Raw genomic sequence first — 12,571 nt, forward strand, 5'->3', positions numbered from 1 at the left:
TGTTTGTTTGTGTGTGTGTGTGTGTGTGTGTGTGTGTGTGTGTGTGTGTGTGTGTGTGTGTGTGTGTGTGTGTGTGTGTGTGTGTGTGTGTGTGTGTGTGTGTGTGTGTGTGCGTGCTTGTATTTTCCTATGTGTCTTTGTTTGTGTGTGTGTGTGTGTGTGTGTGTGTGTGTGTGTGTGTGTGTGTGTGTGTGTGTGTGTGTGTGTGTGTGTGTGTGTGTGTGTGTGTGTGTGTGTGTGTGTGTGTGTGTGTGTGTGTGTGTGTGTGTACGGATGAGCTACAAATCCTGTCTCCATCAAATGGACCCAGGGGTCAAACAGGTGTGTGTGTTTGTGTGTGTGTGTGTGTTCGTATGTGTGTATGTGTTTGTGTGTGTGTGTGTGTGTGTGTGTGTGTGTGTGTGTGTGTGTGCGTGTGTGTGTGCGTGCGTGCGTGCGTGCGTGCGTGCGTGCGTGCGTGCGTGCGTGCGTGCGTGCGTGCGTGCGTGTGTGTGCACCTGTCTGCGGATGAGCTGTAAACTAAACCTGTCTCCACGTCTTGTGGATATTAGTCTGTGGATCTTGGGATCAAGCGGTGTAGAGCAGGGGTCTTGTGTTGGCGATTAAGCGGGGGGACAATCCCATTAGGTCTTCCCCACCCATGCAGCTAACCCACGGCGGTGACACCGTTAGAAAGCCAGACAGACAGAAACGGTTACAGTTAGAATGTTGGAGCTCAGCCAACATTCCACTGCAGCCTCTGATGGGATTCCCATGCTGTGCGTCATACACATCATCACAGCAGCTAAAACCGAGAAGTTCCTCACATTCCTAGTTCCTACACAAGGATATATGTAAGTATTGTGTGTCTGCACTGTTGAAGGAGCCATCTTGGATCATACACATCATCACAGCAATTAAAACCCAAAGTTCCTCATCCTCACATTCCTACCTAGTCCCTACCGCAAGGTTATTTGTAAGAATGGTATGGTCCACACTGTTGAAGGAGCTAGCATGGATCGTCACAATTTTTTTCTGATTCATGTTCCTCACAAATGACCCAAAGCCAGTGAATCTCAGAGTGAAATAATAATTGATACAGCTTTTCTCAAACCAAAAAATGAAAACGGGTCAAAATGACCTAAACACCTTACAAGGGTGGAATGCCACCACAGCTGAAAGAATCATATTGGTCTTGTAAATGTTTGCATCTGGTTTCTATGTTTTGTGGGCTTTTTGCCTTAATTGTGATAGGACAGTTGAAAAGGTGGACAGAGAAGGATGGAAGGGTTGGGGAATGAGCAAAAAGTTTATTTTTATGTCACCGCTTTTTGTACAGCAGCACTATTATCCAACTAAGAGGTGACAGACCCTAGCTGTCATTTGGGGGGAAATTCCATCATGATGACCGCGGAGGAGCAATTGAAGCAGGAGCCTAAATGCAAATGGTTATCGATCACATTTTAGTCAGTTCTCAGGCAGAGCACTGCAGTGTTGGACACATATGCTGAGAGTGATTGCATTTTCATGGAGTTTTTGAAAATGCGTCCTCTAACTCCAGAGGTTTTGGATGCAAAGAGAGAATGCTCCATTGCCAAGTAGTCTCCACCAACTATTTCATGATTATAGAAACAGACAAAGGAGTGATTTGTGAGTGCAGTGATGGGCTCTGGTGCTGTCGAGCAGGCCTATAATTCACATCTCCCCCCATTGACTTCAGAGACTATGAAACATCAAGAAACGCCAACATGACATCATTTGGATATGACTATTTCCTTTATCAAGAAGATAGATGGTATATGCTTTTTATTTCATTTGCAACATTGATCATTCAATACAACTCTGTATGACTTTTAGTGTCATGTTATGGAAATATATGGCCTACCACACACACATACACATGCACACGCGTACACACACACACACTTGCGTGCACACACACAGGCACGCACACGCACTCACGTGCACACACACACACACACACACATGCACACACACACAAACACACTGACTTCCTGGTTATGGTGAATGAAAAACAGTCCCTCAAAAGTTGTGGCGAGGCTGACAGCTGGGAAACTTAATCATTTTCTCCACGGAGGAGGGGCCAGGAGGCGGGAAGAGGAGACAAGCACAAGTGGAGGAGGCAAGGTCGCATATTGGGATGCACCCAGGGGGTGAAGTGACGCTTCATGCAAATGCATGCAACCATACCATGAATGCGCTTGCAGGCCCATGGGGACCCAGGTTTGAGTCAGGCCGGGGTCATTTCCCTGCACTTCTTCGTCTCTCTACCCCATTCTATTCCTGTCGTGATATTCACTGCCCTGTATACCATGAAGACAAAGAGCACATAAAGATAAAAGCTGCCAGTTTGCTCCACCTGAAGAGCCATACAGTACATAACGCTGGCTGGGATTTGTAGTCAATAGCTGTACGTTGCAGTCCAGAGATTCCTATGGGCCTCTAACGCAGCGCTCCCCCTCCATCTGGCTCTAAACTCGCGCTCACAGCAAGGAAATGAAGTAACAGCAGATTAACCACCAAATTGGCCAACATCCTGTTGAGTGCGGAGTGAATAAATTGTATTAGGTTTGGCAGCCTGCGCTGCTCGCTGCATGGCGAACAAATGTATGCACAGCGAGTAATACATAACATTTCTGGCACTGGCTACAAGGCCTTTGTCTCTTCCGATTTTAATGTCTTCATATAGCAGCAGGGAATTGGCAGCTGAACCCTCTTCTCCCGATGATTCAAGTAGCTTACTATCTAAAAAGCTATCAGCTGATGTGGCTGAAATATGCTGTAGAACTGTAGGGTGTGTGCTGCAAAAGAACGAGAATGAGATTATTAGCACTGTTATCATTATTTTTAATTTTTTAATGTTTTATTTTTGCAGTTTGCAATTTAGATCATTCCTGGAGCCGGTACACAGGAGTGGCCTATTTCAGAGTATGTTATTCATCAATGAGATGGAGAAATATTTCACTAGATGGATGGACCGCTGCAGTTCTTTCCTCTCTCGCCTCTCTTTCCTGTCCTCTGGACTGTGAAATCATTGGGGAGTGAAAAAAAGAGGTGACTTGCATCCAGAAATCAGTCCATCCAGAAATCAGTCCATCGTTCCTCTCCTCTGTTAATCACTCTATTTCATACTCTCTTTTCCCTCATCTCTTCTTCTCTGTCCCCTCACATCCTCCCTTTCTCTTTCCCCTCTCTCGCATCCAGAAATCAGTCCATCCTTCCCATCGTTCCTCTCCTCTGTTCATCACTCTATTTCATATTCTCTTTTCCCTCATCTCTTCTTCTCTGTCCCATCACATCCTCCATTCTCTTTCCCCTCTTTCTCCATCACTGCCTCATAATTTCCCGTCTTTCTCCTGCACCACCCCCCCTCCCATCTGTCCTTTTCCCCTTCTCTCTCTCCATCTCTCTCTCCGCCAACACCGCTCCCTCCATTCCCCTTCTCTCTCGCTCCGCCACTTGCCTCTTCATCTGCCTTCAGTTCAGTTCCCTGTGTGCAGTAGCTAACTAGTATTCCAGGTGTTTGGCGCGGCGTTTAGTCGGGGCCATCTGGGCCCCTGGCCCTCCCTCCACGGCTGGAGCCGCAGTTAGTTTTGGGAGCCGATCACAGGTGCTCCGGGGTCCAGAATGGGATTCCCAGCCTCGAGCGCTTCATTTCTGCCCAGCCCTCGTGACCAAGCCCTGGGGAGTAATTGCTGTACACTTGGTCTCCACTTCTCTCTGTCTTTTCCTTTCTCTGTCTCTCTCTTTTTTTCTCTCTCTGTCTCTTTCTCTATCTCTCTCTCTTTGCGGAGGCATAGCGAAGGGTTATATCAGGTCGATGAGCACGCTTGAAGTAAAAAAAAGAAAAGAACGAAAAAAGGGGAAATCAACAGAGCCACTGTTCATTGTGCTTCTTCGATGGAGTAAAGAAAGAAAGAAAGAAAGAAAGAAAGAAAGAAAGAAAGAAAGATAAAAACGTGAGACGTGTACCTAAGCTGAGGTAACGCTTCTGCAGATCCCCCGGGTTGGCTCACATTGGTGTTATTTAACACACACGCTGCCAGGCGCTGGCACACATACGTAACAACACACAAAGGCAGCTTTAGTAAGTGGCCACATTAGATCACTCATCCCCCTGAACGCCCCAGGGAACGCTTCTTGATCCTGCTTGGTTATAGCATACTTGAGAAGGCTCCAGCAAGAACAATGACTCTGGACCCGAGCTCACAGAACCAGAGAGAGGACGAGCCATAGAGGTATGGATGGAACTCTGGAGGAACACTTTGCAGTCTGTGCTTAATGTCCCTAGCAGATTCTTTTCCCTACATGCGGTCGGCGCACTGTGGAGCAGCTCTTGACTGTTATGCATATGAGGGCCTCCAGGGCTGGTTCTAGTCAATTTGGTGCCCTAGGCAAGCACCTCCTTTCCTTTTTGGGTTATAAGAAATTGGCATCTGTAAGCATAACATCGTACATCTGATCGAGCACAGCTGATCTAGTACGTACAGTATATCACAGTTTTGCAGATTTTTGAGTATATCTTTTCATAGGAAAGCATTACAGAAATGTAACTTTGACACAATGATTAGTGACCTTTTAACAACATATTTAACCGCTTAAATTTCTTGTTCACTCAGAAAAAAACAAAATACAGCCATTAATGTTTGAACATGTACTCACAAAAGTGAGTACACCCCAGATTAAAATCCGGTAGAGAAGGGGCTATGTTGGCTCGAATCGTCTCGAAATGAAACGAAATGAAAAGGGATGACAAGGGAGGTCATCAGTGTGTGTTTCAACCTTTCTTTGCATTGAACTTTTACATTTTGAGTCTGCATCTGGCTTAAATAGATTGGTGTGAGATTTGAATGCAATCTTATGGAGAATATCATGATCTGCTTCAGTAGTCACAGTGCATGTTGACATGCATGTTTCTTTTAGGAAGAAAAATCTGCAAAACTGTGAGGGGTGTATTCACTTTCGTGATATACTGTACATAAAGCACATACTCTATATGAGTGCCTGAATAATCAGTGTCAACAAGTATTTTTTTTTTAAATTTCATTTGAAGTTCTAATTCTGTGGAATTTTGTTGCATTACTGCGGTGCGCCTAAAATATTTGGCGCCCCAGGCGACCACCTCGTTTGCCTATGCCTATCGCCGGCCCTGAGGGCCTCTCTCTCCTTCAGTCTTTATGCAGGCGTTGACTGAGTGGAAATGATGAGCGAGTTGCCCTTGAAGTGCTTGAGTGCCATCCAACAGAGATGTGACAAGGAGCACTATTAGCTTCGACAGTAAAGGTGACACTTATAATGGGAGTAAAGAAAGAAAAGAAAAAGGTATAAAGAGTATATATATAAAAAGTATAAAGAGAAAAGTTATAGTTATAGTTATAAAAAAATAACACTTCAGTTGCGAATAGGTAGGCCGAATGCAGCTCTTACGCAGTGAGCAGTTGCAAGGTGAATGAGGATGATATTTATTCATATAGTGCTGCTTTCAACTTGAAAAGCAACAAAGAGTGCATATGATGATAAAGCAGATGTGTTTAGGCAAAATAAATGTCTGAAATGGCATTTGCTGTAAATGTGTTTGTTGTGAGTTTGATAACAAAAGCTGGCTCAAGGCATGGATCTCTGATTTAGAGACTGGCTCCATACTCTATGAAATCAGCTCTCTTTAAATTACTGCTGAAAAATGACAATTAACATGATGGAGAGACGGCTTTGGTGACACTTTGAGCCCTGTCGCCAAGAACTGAGTTTTACGCTGGGTGAGCAATCAATAGACCACCAAGAAAATAAGGATGAAATCATAGAGAAAATTGTTGTTATGTCTTCAACAGTGAAGTGTCTAGTTTTTCCTCTGAAGACTTATGAGAGCGAAAGCTTATTTTGCACTGCAAGATTGTGCTGGTCTACTTGTATTGTGTGAGTTCTGTCTGCATTTAATAATAAATAGGCCTACTAGCAAAGCATGTTTGGGTCCGACTATTCCTCCAACTTTGGACATTTTTATTGTTGTTGATGTCATGTTTTCAGCTACAGACAGCCCTGTAAGTACCTCTTGTAAATGGGCCTCTATGTGGCTGGCCTGCCTGCCTGTACTAGCAGGGTTGCCAGACGAGACTGATGATTTCCAGCCCCGAAAAATGCTCAAAACCCGCCTGGAAACACTAAACCCTGCCCAATTTGACCTACATTTTGTGGATTTCTATGGCTATAAATCTGCAGGAAAATCTGCCCTTTTTACCTTTTTTTTACCCCGCAGACAGCCAACCTAAGCAGCCCAATTGGGTGGGAAACTGCCCAATCTGGCAACACTGACTCCAAGGCCAAAGGCTGGACCATGTCAATATGAGCTACCCATCGAGCTGAGCAGCTAATGCACAGTGCCGCCAGGCTTTTTGATTGTATGGTAAAACGTATGTACACTACTGTATGTGATTCTGTTGGTTTGTGATAACTCTCAACATGTATTTGGTCATTGGGTAGGATGTGTGAAACATTCCAGCTGTATTTCACAATGAACTGCATTTGTAACCCTCTTACACATATAGTATGAATTTGGCTTTAGTGGTGAAGCAGGTTAAGGATTGGGCTATGTTAAGTTAACAGTCTATGGGTAGTTCATCTTGATGAAGCAGCACACTTCAACGAACCCATCGGCTTGAGAAAGTAAAAGTCCTGCAACGTGCAGTGCTGTACATTCCCAGAGGCTATTCTAGGGTCAGCTGGCGCCCTAAGCAAAAATGGAAAAGAATGAACACTTGAGTAGAGTAGAGCAGAGTATCATTAATTGATCCCGAGGGAAATTAAGCTAACAAAATGCCCACTACTGTAGTAGATTCTGAGCTGTTATTTGCCATCTTGGGGGGCCCAAGCGGCTGTCTCCCTAGCCTGTTGGCAAGCAAGATGTGCCTCTGTACATTCCTCCTCCCTCCTGTCCTATGCTATCATATGCACTTACACTAATTAGCTCTTCTTACCTGGCTGGGGAGTAAAGCGCTATGTTATGCCTGAGTAAAGCGCTATGTTATGCCTAAGGCAATTAGGATCAGCTGCCTCAGAGACTGTAACAAATATGTGGGGCTTTACCTTCTGAACCCAGCAGCCAGCCAACGTTGTAACGACTCTGCCCACAAGGCAGACGGCCATCATCATCAACATGGCTGCTGCTGGCACTGGCAGTCTGAGGATGGAAGTGTCCGGTAGTAACCCACGTCTGCCCGGTAACAGAGATCTCGCTGAGAGATGCTGCTGTGAGCTACCACCCACTCACCAGGCCTGGTGCAGCACAGCACAGCACAGCGCAGCAGAACGTGGCAGGTGACGGGCGCGGAGCCAAAGGTCATCCCGATGACGCCAGTCGCTCTGCGGGGGATTTAAGACGTCACAGCAGTCAAGTCAAGTGTGCACGTTCTGCGCATGCCGAGAGCCAACTCCCCCACCAAGCCTCTTTGGCTCTAATTAGTCAAATTAGTCAGCTGGCCCAACTCCACTTTCTGAGACTCAGGAGGGGGGAGGAGACAGAGACAGAGGGAGGAAACGAGAGAGAGAGAAAGAGAGAGAGAGAGAGAGAGAGAGAGAGAGAGAGAGAGAGAGAGAGAGAGAGAGAGTAATCCACTCTAACTGGCTAGCCAACCCTGTTACCAGCTACGTATGGGAGAACAGAGCGCGGCACCAGAGCTGCCAGCCAGCCAGGGACTTAGGCTCACTCTGGCTCTGGAGGGTTCCTCAGAATGGAAATAACCTGGGGGCAGAGGTTAAGAGGAGACTTAGTAAACACAGCGTAACGCATCCTGCTGCCAAGTGCTGCCATCGTCACTCTCTTGGCCCTGCGCCCTGGAGAGTGAAAGTGACAGATGTCACGGGGCTGATCTACGTAGACGGTGGGAGCTCTATGGCGGCTTCCTGAAAGCTGTGCTAATCTCTTGACATTTGCACCAGGCCCTAGGGCACTTCTGCAGATGCAGTAAGTGCTGCGCTTCTAGGAAACTGCTGCAGCAGGCGCGAGACTTAACCGATGGACCTTAGAGTGGCCTGCTCTAGCTCATTTTTACTACCCACGTTGCCCTCGCCCAGTCTAGGCCATGAGCTTGTGGTGTAGGAGCTGAGGTTGAAGCCAAAAGGGGCATAGGTTCAGTTCCAACAGGTGGGTGGTAGGTGTTGTTTAAATTGAGGGATTTGCTAATTTAGCTTTTGAGATTTTGATTTCTAACACCCATTTATTTTGAATCGTGACACTAGTTAAAAGGGTACATTAGAGTCCAAAGAAACAGACAGAGAGACAGGAAGAGAGAGAGAGAGAGAGAGAGAGAGAGAGAGAGAGAGAGAGAGAACAACAAATGAACGCTCCCAGAAAGGGGAACTTCTGTCACTCAGTGTCTGGGTGTCAGGCTTGTACGAAATTCCGAATGGAAAGAATTTCAATTCAAAGTAATGCCATAATACGACCACTAGGTGGTGGTGTTCTATGTACTTCCAATGGGTGGTGTAGCTTAAATTCAAAGAAATTCAAGGTAATGGCACCACCTAGTGTTGGTATAATGGCATTATTTTGAATGGAAATTCTTTCCATTCGGAATTTCGTACAAGCCTGCTGGGTGTGTCTAGTAACTGTCCTCTGAGTCCACCGCAAATGCCAACGCTGGCTTAAGACATCACAGTGAAAAGACCTCTGTTCAAAACCAAAGCCATTCCTCATTGTCTTTTATGTTTCTGGATTAGTTTGAGTCATAAAATAAAATACTGTGATTCATGTTTTTCGTTTTACTGCGCCCTAAAATCCACAAAGAGTTTGGGTCTGTTGCCTCCTATAGCACAATACAACTGCAGTGAAGTCATTCGTTTTTCAAGGATCTTACTTTGAAGTAAGTGGGCAGAGTGAAGTCTTCCAACAATTGTCCAAATACTGTCTGATCCCTTTTGGGGCCGCAGGCCTAGTGACCAGAGAGAAAGAGAGAGAGAGAGAGAGAGAGAGAGAGAGAGAGAGAGAGAGAGAGAGAGAGAGAGAGAGAGAGAGAGAGAGAGAGAGAGAGAGAGAGGGAGGACAAGGAGAAGAGGTGGCAAGTGTGGGAGTTATTGATGCTATCTCTGTATAACCCTTTCTTGTTATTCCAGTTCTGGAAAACCGTGTGTATTGCGTAAAGAATGGCCTGGAAAAGCTCTGGAAACAGGAACGATAGTCTTCCTATCTGTGCGTGCACACCAATTACGACCAAAGGGTAACAAAGATAAAGCATACTACGCTTCACCAATGCAACACAGAGCGATCAAGTCCAGTCTCCTAAATGGGTGTCACCAGAGCCGTCTAAGAAGAGTTACGTCACTCCCACAGACCATAATGGTCCATTCTTTAAAGGTACACTGTGCAGGAAATGGTCAAAAAAGGTACTGCAACTATACTGCTCATTTAAACTGGGCTGCCTATTACCAAATTTGATCTTTACATGAAAGTTTACTGAGTAATAAACAAATATTTTCTAGTATGGTCCAGGTACAGTCATTTTTGCAGCTAAAAATGGCTATTTTTGGAAATTCAAAATGGCTGACTATGGAGAAGATCCCCCTTTTCATGTATGAAAAGTGCAATTTTTCCAGTCATAATGAATACTTGATGAATAAGAATTTGATGGTGGTGGTAAGAATTCATGAAAAAGGTAGCATTAGTGAATGGGTAGTATGAATTCTGGAAATAAACAACTAAAAATCTCACACAGTGTCCCTTTAAAGTTATTATTAAAGTGTACTTAAGTTACACAGCTCGGTGAATTCTTCCAAATGATTCTCTTTACTGCTTTTCCTCAAAACAGCCTCAGAACGCACTTTTCACAGATTTTTTTTTTTACAAAATACCCATTAACTGCAAATTAAAATTTCTTAAACATACTGTAGCTCAAAATTTCACAAATTTTGCAAGGAAGTTATGTTAGTGCGAAGGAACAGTACTGCAAAAAAGGGTGTGACTTTTCGAAGTTGGGAGGTTTGATGCACCCTAATGCCCATCCCTGACACAGTACCTTCTGCATCCACAGGGTAATTGAATGTGTTTGTGAGTGTGTGTGTAGGTGACCCTCATTGACCTTACTTAACCCCAGTGATTAACTACCTCATGATCTCATCCAGGGCTCTAAATTAAGCCAACCGACCAAATGCTGGTGAAATTTCAGTTTGGCCGGTAGAAAATACCAACTTACTAGCCACTTTGACCCATTAGTGAGGGGGTGTTTGGCTCGTATGACTAACATCTACAAGCCATTTTGGCCTGTGATGAAAAACGTTTTATAGCCCTGATCTCATCCACCAGGCCCTCTACAGAGCCGTCTGCTCTGCCTCAACAACACACAGAGAGGTCAGTGGCCCTAACCCTAACAGGCAGGGCTATAAATTAACTTTTTTCCTATAACTATGGGTGCTACTGTAGTACATTGCTATGGCTTGGTAGCTCGGCTCGACGGGAAGCTCATGTCGAGAAGACACCAACATTGTCCCTGCCGCAGCTCCGCCAGGAGGGAGTCAATTGGTTGATTACTATTCCCGTCACTGCATCCTGCCCTCAAGACACTGAAGGAGGGCTGGGGTCGCTGGGATAATTACCGCCAAATTGGAGCTCTTGATCGCAACTCCACTCTTCCACACAGGGGTCGCCCGGTCTGTGCTCACCCGGGACGCGGGGAGACTAATGCGGGCTAATGAAGTGTTTGCGATGCATGGAGAGGAGGCAGGGCCGGATTAATGCACAGGCTAGATATGGCTGCAGCCTAGGGGCCCCAACCTGCCAGGCCCCCCCCCGATTGGCCAAAACTGACAAATTGCAGAATTGTGATAAACTGCAAAATTGAAAAAGGCATCCGTCATGTTGATTACAGTTGGTAAATAGGTTATCCTTCATTCCGAGTTCATAATTATGACACTGTCTATGTAAATTTGTTGCTAAATTTGCCTTCTAGGGGGGCCCACAGCAACCTGTAGCCTAGGGGCCCCAGACCATCTTAATCCGGCCCTGAGAGGAGGGATCCAGAGGGGAGGCGAGCGGACTCTCTGGGGAACTGGCCAGGCGGGGTGCAATGAAACGAGTGTCTAAATAATAAACGGGTTGTTATCTTGAGGACAGTGGATTGGTGGTGCAGGGTGACACCATCCACTCAGAGCTGTTAGCAGCTATTAGAGTGTGTGTGTGTGTGTGTGTGTGTGTGTGTGTGTGTGTGTGTGTGTGTGTGTATGTGTGTGTGCAGGGCCGCTGACAGCTTTCGCTGGGGCCCGGACAAAGTCATCTGAAAGGGCCCCCTATCCTATACATACAATGTAATGGGGACCCAATTCCCAGGACAACATTCCTCTTGTAGTGGCAAATTCAATTCAGGTCTCTGAAGCTTTTCATAATGATAGCATGACTCACCCCTGCTCCTTTGCTCTGAAAACTATTTTAAGATACTATGGATGGACGGCTGTTTTTTTAATGAAAGGGAGAAAACGCTTCCACTTGCATTACAGCCAGGATGAAAGAGTCTTTTTAATCTATTCATTGCAAAAAAAGGAAGTTGATCAGTTGACAATGGCTTTCAGACACTTCACCTCACATGACATACGAGGACACTTCTCTTGAATGCAGAAGAGGTCTTTATTGCATGCCATTTTCTTCGTTAAGACCACACAGACGGGAGCTGGAAAAAATACTAAACTAAAAAGTTTAAAGCCAGACCAAAACTAAAAATAAAATAAAATAAAACAAATTGAAATGAAATGAAATAAAACAAAGAGACGTTGGTTGCATGAACATGGCAGCTGCATCAGGAAACTACACCAGTCCTGCATAGAGGGTGGAGATGGGAGCACCACATCTTCCCTCTGTGTAAACCCAGAACATACATCCATACATTTTTTCACCCATTTTCTTTTCTGTTTTTCTTTTTGTCCGAGTGTAACAGACTATTGGTCAATGAGGGAGAAAGGCACACACTCCTTGGAGGCAAAACCTCAGAAGTTTTTTTCTTTCTTTCTTCTTTTCTTTCTTTCTTTTTTGGCTCATGTTGCATTCTTTAAGCAAGTGTTTGGCAGCAGGGCCACAGTTTCTGATCAGGTTCGTCAGTCCTCTGTTTTAACACCAGTTTTCCTTTTAGAGCTGGGACTCTAAACATCAGTCGTCAGCTTGCAGGTGCCTCACACACACCTCACACAGGTGTGATAGTGAGCAGCTCATTGGTTCCACACAACGGTTGATGGTGGTGGTGGTCCTTTCCACCAGGCCAAAAGTGAAGCCTGGGACTTTCCTGCTCAGATGCCCCATGTTGCCTTCACTGTATTCCTGGGTAAAAAAAACAAAAACAAACCAAACAAAAAAAACTCCATGGCACCATTTACCTCAAAAAGTTAAATTTCTAGTCCATCTTTGGCAACCGCTGCTAGGCTGCTTTTGTGTACACACTGTGACACCATGTGATAAGTCCTCTGGAAGTTTCTGTGTTGCACATTCTTCAGTCTTTTCTTGTGCTTTTTCCTTCAGTGGTATCAAGAGGCTGATGAAGACAGCTGTATGATGGCCAGGCAATGAGTCTCTCAGTCTCCTCTATCCTTCGGGATTTCTGAT

This window comes from Engraulis encrasicolus, chromosome 5, assembly GCF_034702125.1.
Source record: "Engraulis encrasicolus isolate BLACKSEA-1 chromosome 5, IST_EnEncr_1.0, whole genome shotgun sequence".
Taxonomy (NCBI): domain Eukaryota; kingdom Metazoa; phylum Chordata; class Actinopteri; order Clupeiformes; family Engraulidae; genus Engraulis; species Engraulis encrasicolus.